Here is a 16,617-nt window from a genome sequence, read left to right on the forward strand (position 1 = left end):
CAGTGGTTAAATACCGTGTCTGTTTGAACAACGTTAAAGTGATTTAACCATTTAAACACCTCGACTGTTAAGTTACACCTGTTGGTCTTTTCTTCTTTCCTACTTTACCTGTCTCATACTTTACCCATATTTTTCTGTGAAAAGGAAATTTCGGTTCACAATTATTAATTTAATTTACCTGCATTTTACTTGAAAAGAAAATACTGGTTTATGATTATTAATTGTCAAATTCTAATTTGATCTAAAAAAGGGAAATATTAAATCAAGATTGAAGTTTTATTTTTCTAAACAGGTAATTTCTAACGATTTCTAGATTTATTTTTAATAAATCTAATTTCATAATTCTCATAATTTCTAAATTTCTCTTTTAGATTTAATCACTTCAGGTGAATAAGTCTTAAACTTTGGAAGTTAAGTAAACTTATTCAACCAACATTTCCCTATTACAAATATTGTTAGACTCATGCTTGCTCATTTATTATTGCGGTATATCCTCCTTTTCCAGTTGTGGTTATAACCTTAACCATTCTATTTTACTTATTTACCTCTGTATTTAATTCCCCTTTTTCTTATTTTGTCCATCACATTATTACTTTCTTTCATCTTTATTACCTTTTCCTTTCTTTTGATTCCTAGCTTGGGAGTGAAACACCTGAGCCTCAATAGGAGACATTGGCATCTCACTACAAGTTTCAAATAAATCAGAGAGAACCCTCTCTTACAAAGTTTTATTTTTGAATGTTTAGTTGTTGGCAACTATCAATTCTATACTCGTAGTTCGACAAAGGCTCCAGAGCCATTTGTGGATCCAATCTCCTTCCCTCCTTTCCTTCTTACATCCTTCCTGTTCTGTCCTGCGTTCCCATCCTTCACATTTGTGGGAAACAAACCTGGAAGAACCATCAATCGAGTCTAAAGAAAGAGAAAGATAATTTTTCCAAAGAAAACAATTATTAGGTATTTGATTGGTAATCAAACCCTCTCTTGTTCTCCATACTCTCTCTGTCTTTGTAAACACAATTTACAATTTGACATCTTATCCAAGATCAATTAACAGAGACAAGTGTTGAGCAACCGTCGCCTTCAAAGCATCCCAGCAGAGCTGTAAGCGGTCCAAACTGAAGGTGTGTCAATCCTGTCAAACTTAGAAAAAAGGTATCAGCATTATTATTGTATTATTTTTCCTTGTAAACATAAACAATAATATTGTTTACCTTTCTGGAAACAGATTCTCACCGATAGGAAGCATTTACGAGAAAAATAATATTTCTCCTTCTTAAGAATTTTCTTTCTTGTTTTATTGAAATTGGTTTTAACCTCTCTCTCTTTTCCCCTTACTCAGTTGAGTGACACATCACGAGTTTAAACCAGCTTTTCATTGATAGAAAATATTTATAAAAATATTTCTCCCACTGAAAAAAAAAAAAAAAAAATCCTTTCAATTGAGATTTGTTTTAACCTTTTTCTCTCTTTCCCTCGCTCAGTTGAGTGACGAAGTGTCCACATCACTAGCCTACCTGTCTACACTGAGACCAACACTTAGACATTACAACACTTCACTATTGTTGTACAGTCACTGAAACGACACTTAGCTGTTCAACCACATACAGGCTTACACCCCACACAGATCTGTGTCAGTCTCTTCACCCCAGCGTGCCAACATGTCGCGGACAACAAACCCCTCTGACATGGACGCCTGGCTCAGAGGCATCACAGACTGCCTCACACCAAAGACAATTGAACTGTTATTATTTTTAATAATAATCATAATTCTGAGAAGACTCCTGACACATGATTCAAGCCAGAATCAGAACCACAACCACGTGGAACTAACCAAGATCATCTGTTCCCTAAGCAATGCCTTCACAGCCCAGCTGACACTAAGCGACAAGCACATCACCCACCTTCAGGAGGAGCTGACACGTGCCCAGAGCCGCATGGACAAGCTGGAAGTGAAAGTCCAGGACGACTTCAAGCGTCAGACCACTGAGTTCCTGAGAGAGCTGATGCACACTCAACGCTGCGCAGACCAGCTCAAAACGAAAGCTCAAGACAAACTCATGCCTGATGTAGTGGAGCAAGAAACAAAGAAGCAAGTTGACAAGCTCCAAGAAGCCCTTGCAGTCACTGAACGTGACAAACAAGAATTAAAGACTGCCCAGATGCACCTGGTAAACCAACTCCAGGCTGCTGAACATCAGCTAGAGAAAGCTAAAGCTGACATTAAAGACAAGAACTCTAAAATTAATGCTCTGAAAGACCACCTGGAAAGGTGCAGTGCTGAAATTGACCATTTGACCCAACAGCGAGATGACGTCAACGACGAGCTCTACGCGGTCAGAGATGAACTCCAGCACATTTTCCAACAGAAACCAGAGCCAAGAAGGGAGAGACCTCCCTCAGCATCACCACTGCTGAGCAGAACAGAGTCCTCCATCCAAGAACTGGCATACAGGGAAAGAAGTGAATGGCCACAATCCAAAACGTCACAGGCCTTCACCACAGAACCGTTCACTGCCAACAAGCAACGAGAACTCATCCAGGCAGACTCCAAAGCTGCACAGGGGATGACCTTTAAAGATCTCAACCAGCTGGTTAAGAATATCACTCAGTTCAACCCGAACTCCACGGAATGCCCAGACATCCAGTCCCACATCCGAGATATCAACTTCCACCTAGAGGTGAGACCACATGTGACTGACAGAGACAGGTTCTACCTCCTCAGATCGACATCCAGTTCAGAGGTACAAAGCTTCCTAGACCGACAACCTGCTCATGTCAAGTCAAATTACCAGCTACTATGTGAGATACTGATAAAAGAATTCACAGGCCCAGAGTTGGAACACGGTGTGTTAATCGCTTTGGAAACCAAACAAGGTCGACAAGAGACTCCTCAAGCCTACTACCACCGTTTTCGACAAGCCTTCTTTGGTGCACATAACTCACCTGAACATGAAGAGGATGTGAATTTCAAAACCCTTTTTCTGAGGAACCTGCATCCCGGATTGAGTCATCATCTTCATGTCATGGCCAGCGCAGACACAATGACAATTCAACAGCTACGTGACCTGACGCACAAAGCCTACATCAAACAAAAGATGTCCTCAAAGAAAGGTTTGAAAACATCCACAGTGTCAAACTCCTTCAGCCAAGACACAAGCTATGCACTGGAAGACACCCAGTGGCATGACAACACCACAGTCCTTCACAAGGTGCACAGAGAACGTGACCCCCAGGCCAATGACAGCTACCACACCAACTGCATGGAAAAGCCATGGGACCAGCCACGCTTCTCAATGAACCCACAAGAAGGAAACAACTGGAATCCTAACTGGACATCCAAAGGCTGTCAACCAACGCATCCAAAAGCATTCAATGTGAGTAATCGACGACGAAACTCACCTCGGCACTACTCAGTCAAACACAACACTGAGTGTGCCCAAGAACAAGACAGTTTACCCTCAGAAGACATGGAGCAACTAATGAGGCAAATGAAAGTGTTCATAGAAAACAAGCTGAACACGAATGACCAACAAGATGAGTCAAATTCACTATGACTAGCGATGGAACGGAAGACCAATGATCATCTGGTACACCTTCATAATGAAGATGACGACCACCTGTTCTACAACAACACAGAACAGAGGGGTCTCTCAAAGCCAACCACTGACAAACACCCAGAGGTACCAGAAAACACCACACTGGCTTCCCATCACTCACAAAGAAACCATCACACAAGCTCCAAACTCAAGAACCACGTGTGTGCTACAGTAACCACAGTAAGCACAGAAGGTCAGAAAGTCTGTCACAACCAGAAGGCATCAGAAGAGGAATGCAACAGCGGAGACAAAGTTTTGCACCACAGCTTCACGCATCCATGCCAAACTGCCTCCCAATGTCTGCCAGAGAACTTCCTGCCTTACTGGACTGACCCCCAGCAGATCATAGAAGATCCCTTTTCTAAGGCAAAGATGCAACAAGCCAATCTTCATCTAAGCTCATCAAAGCTAAGCCAAGAAGCACGTGGGCAAGCCTTCAAGAAAAGGGGGGAGCAAAACAGACTGAGTCAGATCTGACCATACACACATACATGCATACATGCCTACATACATACATACATACATACATACATGCACTACACTACGCCACTAACATGCTCACTAACACGTAGAGGTTAACCACATCTACCATGGAAAACATTCAGCAAACATGTTTTCCCACAAGTAGAAACTAACTTCAGAAACTAGCTTAACAACTTAGCTACACTTATCATAGGAAACATGGTAGCTATCCATCCAACAAGTAGAACACCTCTCCTTACACTGTGATACCTGACACCTTAGCTGCGCAACAGTAGTTATAAGCCATACAATTGCTCTGTTTTGTTCTACCTCTTCCTTAACTTTCCTTCTTCATTTATTAGGTAAAATGCATGTCTACCCCCTTAAGGGTCAAGGTCATGGTAGTAGGATTGACGCACCACGCCTGACACTTGTAAGCCGCCTTAAAACGAATGTGAGCCAGAGAGCTCCATGCATGATGGGTCACATAATTGTTACCACAAATTATGTCACCAGAAAATAAAAGGTAAAACGTCTTAACGTAAAACAACTTAGAAGAGAAGATAACAAACAAACGTAATCACAGAATTTGATCAAATAATCACCGTACTGAAACAAATTAGAATAACAATCCCAAAATTTAAACTCTATTCAATATAATAGACCATATTGAGAGAATGAACTTGAACTTTTAATACTTAAGTAATCTAATGCCCTGCACCAGTACAGTGACCAGTCATGGAGGTGTTGTCTTGTTGTTTGCTTTGTATGTGTCTGTTTCTTCTACCCGTGTTTCTCCAGCGTTCACCGATGTCTTCATCTTAACACATCGCCGTACGAAGAGGGGATATGTAGGATTGAGTGCGAAACAAACACAAATGAATCTTCCAGGTGAATTGTTCAAACATAATTTCTCACAGAACTGAACATTCCAGACACCAAATCACCAACCCCAGAGCCATAAAAGAAGGCTCCAGCCAGCCAGTCTCCGTTGACCAACGAAAACCCCCAGCTAAGAACTTTATGGCCATGCAAGCTTCAAAGAAGATGAGCCCAACTAAAGAAAGAACTGGTCAATGTAAGATAGCTTGGAAAAGAATGATTGGCTCAGAGATAGCACAATTCAGCCCGATCAAGATAACAGCAGAAGCTGCTCGAGCCCACAACATTCCAGACCCCTCCTTAAGGACCTCTGATAGACCTCAGGGTGTAAAATCGTTTCAAACCACAGAACTGAGATTTTACCTATAACATACATAAAATCATTCAAGAACAATTTTCAATGGACTTATAGATCAAGCATCATGCAACGACATGATTCTATATTGTTCCTACAATAGATGGGTGTATCTGATATGCTTAGATGCCATACAATTCATGTAATTGTTATTATTGTTAGATGTTTGAATGAAAATGTGTTGTGTTTCATATCAATATTATCGTATGTTCTTAATTCAAAGGATGGCTTGATTGAAATCTGTGGAAAATGTTTTGGATTCTTATAATAGTAATAATGTCTTAGCTGTGGCCTCTGTACTCTTTGCTAGAGCTTAGAGAGTAAGGAGAGCACAGATAAGCTTGATTTATGATAAGAAGTGAAGAGAACGCCACCTCCTAAACAAAGACAGTGTCTAATTGGTTAGAACTGATCCAGGAGGCTGGGCGGACATTTGAGTTTAAACTCTTAACACCAGAACAAAGTTTAGAGTTTTTAGTGCAGAACCAAAAATGCAGCGGGAGATGAAGATCTAAGACCGACTAGGAACCATGTAAACGCGCAGACGAAACAACCCAAATCAAGATCTTGAGAACATGGGTTAAACAGCTTCATTCAAGCCATCATCTACTCTTCTCAATTTCCTTTCTTTTCTTAGTTTCCTTTCTTTTCCGTTGTGAGTCTCGGTTCTAAGTTAAGTTTTGCGACAAGATTTCGAGCCACGTTTCTTCTGCAAAGCCAGCTTCAAACAAAGACTTTCATTCCGCCAGCACGCCACGTGACTGACCACGTGACCCAGACATCAGGCACTCGGAGACCAGCCAACGAACGGACCAGGAAAACCCCTTTCACGCAACAAAAAGGGAATCCCCAAAAGCAAAGACAAGCAAGTACTGCCTCCAGACTCTTAAACTGAACTGGTGTATTTGATACAGATTTAATAACCTAGGAAACGATAAAAGGGTTAAACTAATGATTGATGGTTCATTCAGGTTGTGTTTTATAAGTGCATAGAAACTTGGGATTACATCATCTCACTCCTAAACTCACTCTTAAAACTTAATCTTTCCTTACTCTCTTTCTTTCTGCAACGCGTATGAATGTGTGTGTGTCTGTGTTAGATATTAGTTATGTGTTAGAATAATCAATAAAGTCTTGTTTGTATTCTAAAGAGAAATATTACTTGTGTTATTTTGCTTACAAATTTAATGTCTTAAACTTCTGATCTAAGTTACCTTGCTAACTATATAGTGTTTCACTATAGTTCGGATATTTATATCCGTTGCAGAGTTGATAGTTACAGCCAGTTCAAATGAACCGCGAACGAGTCATTTGCTCGGTTGTAATAAGTGACTCTTTTGAATTCCCTATACATTAATTAATAATTCCTTTGAGCTAAATTGTAATCACTACAAATTACAAATATCCTACATTTGGCTGTAATGACATGGCATCATTTACTGGTGCATGAAATCAGTGCAATTATGGCAGGTCTCTCTATTTTTCTCTCCCTACAAAATTCTATCAATCTTTTGATCTTGTCTGTTTCAGCCCCTCATTGGACTTCTTGAGGATGGACAGCAGTCTCTCTGGCATGAAGTATGGTCTGTCCACTGTGCCATCATTGCGTTCAAGATCCTCCACTGTTGGAACAATTTAGGTTGAGACAAACAATAGCATAATCTTAACATGAAACATTTGCCAAATAGTATAAACGCTAACAATAGAAGCATCAACTTGAGAGCAAAGAAAGGCTTGAGATCTCAAAAAAAAAAAAAAGAAAAAAAAAAAGAGTTCAGTTTATTAAAGCACCGGGAGAGATCACATTAACAACATGCAAAGATTGAGAAAAGTGAAGCACAGAGGTAGAAAAAGAGGCAATAGAGCGGCAAACAGCGACAAATATCAGGCATTGAAAAGGTTGCAATCTGTCAATACAATAACCAGAGCAGTCCAAAATATAGGGCAATACACTTTTTTTTTAAGTTCACTTACTTTCGGTGCTTTTTTCATGTTCTGTTACACTGCACCATGAAATGACCACATTAGGCATTTCATTTTCACATTTTTCAGATACATTTTATAGTTGTTGCTGTAAACATAGCGATACTACAAAATCTTTTTGCATTCTTCAAAATTATTAAGAGATTGATAAGTAACAATAATTAGGCACAAGTCGAGCACCTTCATTACACTTTTACATGTGAACATTAAAATGTTCAACATAAATCACAAACACAGTCACATTCTACAAGTGCTGTAAGCATATAGGTCTATGTAAACAATTGTCATCCGTTCAATCAGCTCATACTTTGAGTAAGACAAATTTCTGTCCTATATGTGTCATGTCGTCCATTATGTGCGCCTCTTCAATAATAGGCTTGTTTGAGATGAGCAAAATCTGCGCAGAATCGATCACCGGTGATCAGCGCGAGAATAAATGTGTCCGAGTGCGGTCCGCCTTGCTCTGATGTCATGCTGACGTATGTCAAAAAACTCTCGCGACCGCAAGGCGCACGTGTCGGATTCTGCAGTCGCGCGCAGTTGCTCTCCACTGACTGCGCTGATCAAAAGCATGATGGGAAACGACTTACTGACGACACAGCTTAATTCTAATTGGTTTAAACAACCGTGATGTATTGTTCTCTTTTAAAATGTTTGATTTTAAAGCTCTGATATCATGTTTTATGTGTATATGTTATGTGTGAATATTCCCAAACTATCTGACAGTCCGATCTCTATGGGTTATGCAATGTAATTTTTATTTAAAAATAAATAAATAATAAAAACACATATGTCTGTATTAAAGAAAAAAAGATTGATAAACATGTATTTGGAATGGAATTAATTAAGTAGGCTACTTTTGGTGTGTTGTTCTGCTTGTTCATTATATTTATTTTAATATAAAAGCAACAGAACTTAAATTCCATCCAGTTTATTAGCAACACTGTGCACGAGCGTGAATCCCGCGATATCCATCTTTGATCTCACAGGTGTCAGATCCACTACGAGAAGAGAGAACTGTCCGTCTTGCCTGCTCTTTTTTCACTCCTCCCCTCACTGCAGCCGCCTACTCTCGCATACATTTCAGGCGAGGCAAGGCGCATCTCAAACAAGCCTCTTGATTTAGTGACGTCTCTTCTTCTTGCTCCTGCTTAAAGGAACACGCCGACTTTTTGGGACTTTAGCTTATTCACTGTATCCCCCAGAGTTAGATAAGTCCATACATACCTTTTTATCTCTGTGCGTTCCCTAACTCTGTCTGACGCACCCAGCGCTAGCCTAGCTTAGCACAAAGACTGGAGGTAAACGGCTCCAGCTAGGATACTGGTCCCAATAAGTGACAAAATAACGCAACATTTTCCTATTTACATGTTCTGTTTCATTCCTACTGACTGCCAGAGGCAGTGCAAAGCACTAGTGGATAATCGCTGCGCCAGCTAGATAGATCGAGAAGAATATAACAACAAAGTCACGTCATGACGCAGACTGAGACGCGAGGATATAACCCACAGCGACTCGGTGCCCAGCCTCTTTCGCTTTCTCGCTTTTGATAGGTCGTTGTTTTCACGCTGTCCCGTGCAGCTTACCTGAGTTGCGAGGATTCGCCCTCCCAAGCTGTGACAGCGCGCTCTACACTATCATCAGGACGGATATCTTGGATTATTTTTCTTAATTAGGTGAGTGCATACGATTATTTGTTGTTGCGTCGGCGATACTCTGTGCTTCACGGTACTATTCGGTGGCTGGTTTCGACCGCAAACCTATGACGTTATATCTGTTTTATATAAATATATATTTGTATTATCATCTTCGATTCATCGCATAAGTTACACGCCATAGTGCTAGTCATTGAATGCCTCGCGGTTCTATCCGAAGGCAGATTTGACTTTTACATTTCTTGTGAGAGCGTGTCATGTTATAGAATTTTCGGTTCTATCCGAAGATTTTTTCGAACTGCTCAGTGGGTGCTATTACAGTTTAAGTGGCTACGGTGCTAACCGAGGACGTGTTATTGACGGAGTCATGGATCATAGCTCTCTCATCTCCGTTTCAAGTTGCAAATTGTGTCCGAATATGCTTCTTCCCGACGACGGACACGATCGATGCCCATCATGTTTAGGCGCTCAACATCTGAAGGAGGCCCTGACTGATTCGTGTTTGCATTGTAGTATGCTACCGATGTCAGAGAGACAGCTTCGCCTTGCTGAGTTAGACAGTAACTCGCCTGTTACCCTCGCACAACAGCCGCGACGCGCTCAAAAGCGTTGCGCGTCAGCAGCTGCTGGCGCTCCGCCTGGCAAGAAGAAATCTGTACCACACAAAGACAGTTCAGAACACTTGTTATCGAAGACTGTAGCTTCTCTCTCTTCAGAAATGATTGAGATGAAACGTCTTCTTCAGTCTCTACAATCCCCAGTGTCGGCCCCACATACTGAGAACACACCAGTGGATGAAAGTGATTTCCAACCCCCACATGATATAGATTTTGACGCTCTCTCCATGAGCGCGTCTAATTCTCATTTTCTCGATGAAGAATCGGTGGAACCTGCCATACAACCCACCCTCCCAAACAATGTTTTTTCTAACCTATATGCTACAGGTGGTTCAAGCGGTGGGTCTGTACATTCATCGGGTGCAGGCCCATCTGCTCCAGACGATGTGTTATCGGTTCTGCAGATGGCGGTGGCTCGTTTGGGTCTTGACAAATCACCTGTCCAACCCATTCAAACCAATGTGTTCTTCAGACAAGCTGCTGATAGTAATGTGTTCGCAATGGCACCGTGTAAGGATTTTGTGACAGAATTCTCCAGTGCACTTACCAGTCCCAATGTGCCTAGGAGGAGGTCAAAGACAGCCCGCACTCTTGCAGCAATGGCTGAGGCTGACTCCAATGGGGTAGGACGGGCACCTGAAATTGAACAGCCGGTTGCAGCTTTGGTGGTATCACGAGTGCACAATGTGGACGTACTGACACTTTCTTGAAGAAGGCAGTAGCCTATATAACTCGAGCTGAGAATACTATCTGCCAGCTGCTTCTTGCCTGCAATAACACATTAGAGTCAGCGAGCGTTGACGCTTCTGCATCTCAGTTCTTACAGACGGCTCTGTTGACTTTGGGTCATGTGACTCGGGAACTTGGGACACTTTCAGCGACCCTTCTAACAGCTCGGCGTCAGGTATGGCTTGCTCAGGCAAGGTTACCTGAAGATTGTAAGAAGACACTGAGAGAACTGCCAATTGTACCAGGACATATTTTTGGCCCCAATGTTTCTGAGGTATTGGAAAAGAGAATGAAGTTGTCAGAAGCCACACGACAACTGACTCAGGTTCCACGAACACCACCTTTTAGAATGCCTCTGACTCCGGCTCACCCACGCTATCCGAGCTCGGAGCATCGAGTGCGACAGCAGAACGTTTCTCAGCTTCAGGCTCCACAGCGGCATAGAGGGGCTAAGGAGGCCCAGGGACGCCGCCCTTTTCACCGTCACCAGCAGGGGAGACCACGTCAGCACCCCCCCCCACAGGTCCTAAAGGCAGAGGCCAAAAACCCTGAAGCTATGGGGCCGGCGGTCAGTCGTTTCACTGTGCAGCATCTACATTACTGGGAAAATTCAGTGTCCGACCCCTGGGTTCTGGCGACTTTGAGCAGGGGATACACTCTGCAATTCCGACGCCGGCCTCCCAAGTTTTCAGGAATCTTTCCGACAGTTGTCAAAGATGTAACCAGTTCAATGGCCCTTTCCTTAGAAATTCATTCACTGTTACTGAAAGGAGCCATAGAAAAAGTTCTTCCCCTCAATCAGAGGGACGGGTTTTACTCCACGTACTTCCTTGTTCCAAAGAAAGATGGCAGTTTTCGTCCAGTTCTGGACCTGAGGCGCCTAAACGTGTTCTTAAAGTCTCTTCCTTTCCGAATGTTACGCACAGCCCATACACAAAAGAAATATATGTAAATATATTTTATAGTGTCAAAAATATATTTGGCATATATTCCAAATACATTGACGTTGTCCACTTATATTTATCATTTTGAAATATATTCTGAAATATAACAAAAATATATGTGTGAAATATACATAAGTGTGAAATATATTTACATTTATAACATGTAATGTAAAATATATGACAAAATATATGGTCAGAAAATGTTTAGCTTGCTAAAGAAGGATCGAAAATGTATTTTGATCATAGTAATTCCTCTACCTTTTCCCCAATACACAACAGTAGGCTACCATATTTCACTACTGTATTATGACACACAGCTGTAATAAATACTGTACTTACATTTAAATGACTGCAATGTAAAATAACAGATAGTTGCTTTCCTAGGACTATTAGGCCATTTAGGTGGCACGTACCTAACACTAAGTGCAATTATTAGATTTATTGTTGTTTTATTGACATCTTTCCTGAAGTAATTTAAATATTGAAAATATGCACAATATTTATGATGCAAGTATAACAGTGACACTCCAACAGTAGAGTGCACTTAAACAATAGATAGAACTCAGTGTCTAACACTGCATACACACACTATTAAATATCTGAAGAATCAGGGGAAAAACTCTGCATTATGTGTGTTGTTTCCTACTGGCCTACTGGTTAGGGCTTTGGGCTTGTAACCGAAAGGTTGCTGGTTTGATCCCCGACTGGTAGGAAAAATGTGGGTGGTTGAAGTAGAGCATTGCTCTACCACATCCATGGCTGAAGTGGTCTATCTAAAAAATAAATTGAAATATATTACTGAATGACAGCATCAGTTTCTTCAGTTGTACTGATGTTCACTCCATCTTATAGACTGTATCTGCATTAAATGCCATTTGGATTATTAAACATGTTGATGTAATGTATAACATTTGAGACAGACAGCTGTTCTGCTGGAGATATTCATATATCATAGTTCATATATCAGTAGTATATATGACGGACCTTATGTCAAAATGATTGATGGCTTCCGGTTGTCATTGCCCTTCCGGTTGACCTTTCCGGTCGCCCTTCCGGCCTGTATTGTTATGGATTGACCTATTGACCCTCCCTATCCATCGATCATGTGGTTTTGACAGTTAGTTTTGACCTACTGACCCTTCCTATCCGTCGATCATGAGTTTTTGACAGGTTGGTCTTCCGGTGTCTTTCCGGCATATGTTGTTATGGTTTGCCCTATTGTCCTTGCTAGTCTTTGATCATGTGGTTCTGACAGAAAGTTTTCCCCTATTTGAACCTTTTTATCCCTAGATCATGTGTTTTTGAAGAGGATGTTAAAATAATTTATGGATTTGACAAAGTTTGAAGGCGCTGTTATATATATATATATATATATATATATATATATATATATATATATATATATATATATATATATATATATAGGATATGTGTGTCAGCATTTCCTCCACATTCCAGGGTCCATTGTGGGCCTTGTGGAAAGTGAGAAGAGTGCGTGTGTGTTTGTGTGTGTGTGCGTGTGTGTGTGCGTCCTCTGACATGATACCCTCCACATTCCTGAGGTAACAGTGAAAGTGAGAAAAAGAGAGTTACCCTAATAATGTTTTATATTTCACACAAATAATATACAATAATATCTTACTAAAAATCTACTGAAACCATTTAATTCAGTTTTAGTTAAACAAAAGAATAAAAAATCATATTACATAAACATTCCGTTCTTTAGGCCTATAAGTGTATAAAATAAAATAGTTATCTTGCTAATTTAACTAAAGTTGAAAACCATTCAGTTCTTTATAAAAGTATATAATGAAATGCTTATAAAATAAATATCTTATTGATCCAATTGTTTTTGATAAACAAAAGAATAAAAATCATATTACATAAAACATTCCGTTCTTTATAAGGGTATACATTAAAATGGTTATCTCGCTAATTTAACTAAAGTTGAAAAACATTCTGTTTTAAAAAATAAATAAAAAAAGTATATAAAAAAATAAAAAATAAAAATCTACTGAAATTTCAGTTTTAGATAAAAATAAAATTAATCTAAGTCTGCTGACTGAAGATTTCATGAAGCACCAGACAAATGGTATGTGTGTGTGTGTGTGTGTGTGTGTGTGTGTGTGTGTGTGTGCGCGCGCGTACGTGTGTCTGTGACAGGTTCCGGTAAATTAGCGTGCCGTCATCTTTCTGAATTTATTTCAAAACATAATCGTAAAAGTTTAAATATGATCTTTTAAAATTAAAAGACTTTTATAATTAAAATCTTTAAAGTTTGAATACATTCATATCTTCTATTTATCTTTTAGAAGATTACTGTAATGATTTTGTTTAACGGTGACCTAAAGTATAATTGTTATTAAACAATGTCTGTCTGTTCAAAAACTTTAGATTGTAGAAAAACTGTACTTTTTAGTCATCTTAAATCTCATTTATTTGAAAAGATTCAACCGGCATTTTTTTGTCCATGCGGGGTTTCAATTTTTATGGTGGGGGCTTTCCATAGCTATAATGAATTTTGTACCGTACACCTAAACACAGAAAACTACATTTGTACATTTTCAAAATGAAATAAATAAATAAATAAATCATTTAATAGCATTTTGTGCACACACACGGTTCTAAAAAATGAACTAATCTCTATTTTAAATGAAATTAATAACATATGTTGCTAAAATGTAAACAAAGTTTTAGCTAAATAAATATATAAATAAAAACACCTTACAGCCCCAGATCCTTCAGAGATAAACCACAGTGTGAACTGAAGCTTCAGGAAAACAGAGTATCAGACCAGATGAGTCTCGGGGACAATGTCACAGTAAATCTAGTCTGCTAACGCCTTTTCAGAGTACATCCAGAGTTTATACTAAATTCATTTAAAAGCATAACCTTAAAAGTTTAAATCAAATCTTTAAAGTTTTATTAAAATCATATCTTCTATTTATCTTCTAAGAAGACTTATGTATTATTTTTACTAAACAGCGTCTGTTCAAAACGTTAGATTGTTGAAAAACTATGCTTGGGCATCTTAGATCTTTTGTCCATACAACATGTTGTCAAAGTTTTGTTGTTGTGTTGTTTTTAAGAAATCCGAGGACTCCACATTGCTCTTATTTAGACATTGCTAAGTTGTATCATTTGGAAAATCACTGACATGGCATAAGTAAAGTTGGTCTTGAGCGAATATTTAATTTTACTCGTCTTAATTCAAAGTATAAGTATAAGATCGTATAAGATCATTTTTACTTGCATCTCCCGAACTATCCTTAATCAGTGTGGAAACACACAGGGTGAAACCCTTTTCTGAGAATATCGGTTATCTACTCAAAATATATGTAGAAGCGTAAATCGGTGTTTAAAATCTGTCTGGTGGCCGCATGAATAGACTTTGGGGAGAGCTGATGATACTATCTATAGCAGGAAGCATGCCCTTTGACCTCCTCGATTGTGGAGGCTTTTGTTGTTGTTGTTGTTGTTGTTGTTGTTGTTGTTGTTGTTTAAGACCCAACTACAAGTTAGTTCTCTCAAAAGAATTTCTCCCATCTAGTGGTTCTCCCATCTACTCGCTTTTTCAAATGCGTGTTGCAACTGCGGTAGCCGTAATGTGTCAAGAAGCTATGACAACATGGCTTCCAATAGCGCTTCATTGAGTTTAATGATACATGTTCTACTGTTATGGCAGCTATATAATGATTTACACAACCAAGCAATGAAAAAAGCTTGTAATTTAGACCATACCTTTGACTTACCTGTCGAGAAGAAATCAGGCAACTTCCCTTTCAAAGTCTTTCTCCTTCATTAGCTCTTTCCACATGGGGAAAAGCTATCCCGATATTTATTTACATACCGATAAATTAAATTTTAGCTTTTAGGCGATGAGGATTCCTTCTCCTGTGGCTCGGCATAAGTATGATCCTGCATTATAATGTACTGTGCAGTGCAGCCTTTCAAATGTGCCGGGGCAGTATCATTGCCTCCCATATGGTCTAGCGGTTAGGATTCCTGGTTTTCATCCAGGCTGCCCGGGTTCGACTCCCGGTATGGGAAGACAATTTTTTTTTACATTGTCAACAAAATTCAAGTTATTCAATAATCATTTTTAGTTATCCATAGTCTTAGAGGCCTACACGAACTGCAGAAACAAGCAGAAGATACGTAAAAACTCATAAATGCTGTTTCAGTACTGAATCATTTTCACAAATACAATTATATAGAATTCAGAAAATTTCACTATGGAATATTTACTTTATCTATCATAATTTCAATTTAGTACATCATCATTTAAACTTTTCATCTCATAATTATGACGCATAGTCATAATTGTAATTTCAACTTTTTGTTATACTTATTTCTTAATTCAGAATTACAATTTTTGTCAATTACGCCTTTTTAATGTAATACTTAAAACGTTTTTAAGGCATAATTTGGTTGTTGTCTATAGTAGTGTTGATGATGAAACGTGTTGAGTTAGGCTAGCGCTTTTTGTCCCTCTCTGGTATTATAGTGTTTCAAGATGGCGGAACGACACGGAAGCATCCTTGGACTTACCCGCCCCATGTAAATAAAGATAAGAAATGTTTCGCTTACGAGGATAAGTCAGATCATTGGCAGAGGTCATTTTACACCCATGAGGACATATTTTATGAATACAGACAATGATTTTAGCTAATAAAATACAATTTTTTCACAGAGCGAATCTACACATGAGAGGGCTTCAGAAGTCATAACTTCAGGGGTCAACGGCTTAGGCCCATTGGTTTAGGTATTTGTAAAAATCAAATACTGTATTACACTTTTCAAAGTTACAATAAAAAGACCTGTTGTGTTCTTACACAAGGCCATTAACTTGTTTTTATAAATGTATTTTGCTTATTTCTACAAATATCGACCTGAAAAATGAAAATCAGAAAAAAACGAAAAGAAAACAGTGTTTTAAAATACAACTAAACCATGATAATGTTTAGTTTAGATGTTGATGACTAAGCTTCTGGCATATAGTGCAACCACGCAACAAGAAATCTAATATTGGTGTAATCTTTGCGAGGTCTCACTCACGACGCACAACTTTGTAAATAAAATAAAATTAAATATTATGGAAGTCATTGTACTGTAATTTAACCATATTTTTTTATTGATTAATATTATGGCTTCATGTTGATTTAAAGTTTTTAATTGTTATTAACTAATACCTTTATCTTTTAACATCCGGCACAAAATGAAAGAGATGTATTATTTGAAAAAAAAAAAAAAAAAAGGAAAAAAAGGAATGTTCACAATCACTATGTGTCAAAAACAGTATGTGTGTAAATAGTTGTGCAAAGTTCCACACACTATGGACTAACTTTAAAAAACAAAACAAAAATACACATAAATAAATATATATATAAC

The sequence above is a fragment of the Squalius cephalus genome (genome assembly GCF_949319135.1).
Source record: "Squalius cephalus genome assembly, chromosome: 23".
In the NCBI taxonomy this organism is placed as follows: domain Eukaryota; kingdom Metazoa; phylum Chordata; class Actinopteri; order Cypriniformes; family Leuciscidae; genus Squalius; species Squalius cephalus.